This window comes from Schistocerca gregaria, chromosome 7 (genome assembly GCF_023897955.1).
Source record: "Schistocerca gregaria isolate iqSchGreg1 chromosome 7, iqSchGreg1.2, whole genome shotgun sequence".
Classification (NCBI taxonomy): Eukaryota; Metazoa; Arthropoda; class Insecta; order Orthoptera; family Acrididae; genus Schistocerca; species Schistocerca gregaria.
This window is the reverse complement of record NC_064926.1, coordinates 350,652,104-350,655,059: the sequence shown is the minus strand read 5'-3', so window position 1 is coordinate 350,655,059 and position 2,956 is coordinate 350,652,104. Positions and strand designations below refer to the sequence as shown.

Below are 2,956 nucleotides of genomic sequence, written 5' to 3'. Positions count from 1 at the left end.
GACTCACGTCCGGTACTCAGAGCTTCACTTCTGCCAGTATCCGTCTCCTACCTTCCAAATTTTACAGAAAGGCAAAGGTCCCGAGTTCGAGTCTCGGTCGGGCACACAGTTTTAATCTGCCAGGAAGTTTCATATCAGCGCACACTCCGCTGCAGAGTGAAAATCTCATTCTGGAAACATCCCCCAGGCTGTGGCTAAGCCATGTCTCCGCAGTATCCTTTCTTTCAGGAGTGCTAGTTCTGCAAGGTTCGTAGAAGAGCTTCTGTAAAGTTTGGAAGGTAGGAGACGGATACTGGCAGAAGTGAAGTTGTGAGTACCGGAAGTGAGTCGTGCTTCGGTGGCTCAGTTGGTAGAGCACTTGCCCGCGAAAGGCAAAGGTCCCGAGTTCGAGTCTCGGTCGGCACACAGTTTTAATCTGCCAGGAAGTTTCATCTCTCTTGGTGCTGGACCCACACCGCAGCTATGTGTCATCGCAATTCGACAGGAATTTCTCACATGTCAAGTATGAAAAGGATGCTGCCACCTCATTCTTGCGTCATCTGAACCGGTACCTGTGAGTGGCTTCACAGCTAATGGCTGCGCCATTACTTCACAGCATTGCCAGTACATCCGGACTTCTGGGAACCTGTCTGGTAACATCTTATGCAGTCGAGCGGACAGGAGGCAGCGCGCGTTGTGTGTACTCATTGGAGCCTTTTGTTTTACCTGTTGCTTGCATGTCTGTTGCTTACTTTGCACCTCAGTGTACTGCATTGTTTCGGTGATTTAAGAGGAGTTCACAGGTCTGTATGCTGTGTGCTGCATTATTTCGGTAATTTACGAGTTGTTTTCGTGTCTGCGCATTAGTGTACTTCATTATTTACCAGTAGTTTGCAGGTCTGCAGACTCTGTATTGTGACCCCAAGAACGTCAGCACCAGAGGTTTGTATCAGTGCTACAAATACACTATGTCCAATCTGCCGCTAAATAAATCATTCCAAAAATATATAAAGTACACTCCTTCCTATCTCCAGCAGCCCAGAATAGACTGAGTCCCTTTCCCACCATTTTCCTCTCTCCAGAGCCCCGTCTTGGATTACGTCAAAAGAGTGGCGATTGCGCTCTCTGGTGGCAGTACTGTGGTCTAGGTGAGTTGGACTCCAACTCAAATTCTTTAAATAAAGGCTGAAAATAAGGACATGCATAGCCTATATTAATCAAGCTGCCCATTTTGTCAAGACTACAATTGTTTTGCTGAGCAGCACTGTTGCTTCTGTACCTTGACGCTACATTACTTGGGTGCCCAAGTGTGATTCACTCTCTAGATTGACTGTGTATTGTACAGAGTTATATTGTTTAACTGTATTACTGCGAGTGCTACCCATTTAAGTGGCAATTGATTCCACTCGTATTTGTGCGCTGATTGAAGTTGTCAGTTTGGGTAAATGCAATGCAAGGCATAAACATAGTAGCCCTTGCGTGATTTGTATTTTGTAGCCAACACGTGAGTATGAATTGAGACCAAGCAATTGAGTGGACTTGTTTAGTTTTTATTTTCAGATTTCATTGTGCTTCATAAAAATAATCAAAATATAGTGTCCTATAAAATCTTGAGAAGCAAAACTGTTTCAAACTTTGGTTATCACTAGTTTTAAGAATTATGTAACTACCTCAGACTGGGCAAATTGACTAGAAGGACTTCTTATCTAGAAAAGTTTTCGTGTTTCTTAAGTTGTACAGCTGTTGTGCAGTATAAAACAAATGCTGATTCATTATGGCGCGTTTTATTGGTGGTTTAATACCCGTTCCATTACGTACTTTAACCCAAAGACGGCAGCTTGTCGCTGAAAGATTGTTGTGTGGCCTCTGTCACTGAATTGTGGTTAACGAATTTAGCACAATTTTTATTGCACAGATGGCTGTTGCTGTTCTGAATTCCTTATAGTTTTAAAAGCTTCGAGGAAGTGGCCGAGCGGTTCTAGGCGCTTCAGTCTGGAATCGCACGACACCTACGGCCTCAGGTTCGAATCCTGTCTCGGGCATGAATGTGTGTGATGTCCTTAGGTTTGTTAGGTTTAACTAGTTCTAAGTTCTAGGGGACTGATGACCTCAGATGTTAAGTCCAATAGTGCTCAGAGCCATTTGAACCAAGTATTTATGCTTAAGTTAGCTCATTTTTAATTATTTGTAATACATACATTATTACCAGTACCGTCGGAACTACACTCCTGGAAATTGAAATAAGAACACCGTGAATTCATTGTCCCAGGAAGGGGAAACTTTATTGACACATTCCTGGGGTCAGATACATCACATGATCACACTGACAAAACCACAGGCACATAGACACAGGCAACAGAGCATGCACAATGTCGGCACTAGTACACTGTATATCCACCTTTCGCAGCAATGCAGGCTGCTATTCTCCCATGGAGACGATCGTAGAGATGCTGGATGTAGTCCTGTGGAACGGCTTGCCATGCCATTTCCACCTGGCGCCTCAGTTGGACCAGCGTTCGTGCTGGACGTGCAGACCGCGTGAGACGACGCTTCATCCAGTCCCAAACATGCTCAATGGGGGGACAGATCCGGAGATCTTGCTGGCCAGGGTAGTTGACTTACACCTTCTAGAGCACGTTGGGTGGCACGGGATACATGCGGACGTGCATTGTCCTGTTGGAACAGCAAGTTCCCTTGCCGGTGTAGGAATGGTAGAACGATGGGTTCGATGACGGTTTGGATGTACCGTGCACTATTCAGTGTCCCCTCGACGATCACCAGAGGTGTACGGCCAGTGTAGGAGATCGCTCGCCACACCATGATGCCGGGTGTTGGCCCTGTGTGCCTCGGTCGTATGCAGTCCTGATTGTGGCGCTCACCTGCACGGCGCCAAACAAGCATTCGGCCATCATTGGCACCAAGGCAGAAGCGACTCTCATCGCTGAAGACGACACGTCTCCATTCGTCCCTCCATTCA

The 2,956-nt window shown here is 46.2% G+C and overlaps 1 non-coding gene across 1 annotated transcript; it reads left to right on the top strand.

The window, feature by feature from the left end:
• Positions 1–329: 329 nt before the first annotated feature.
• On the top strand, positions 330–405 carry Trnas-cga (transfer RNA serine (anticodon CGA)). Its single transcript has one exon. It is a non-coding gene; the product is annotated as a tRNA-Ser (tRNA).
• The last annotated feature ends 2,551 nt before the right edge of the window (positions 406–2,956 follow it).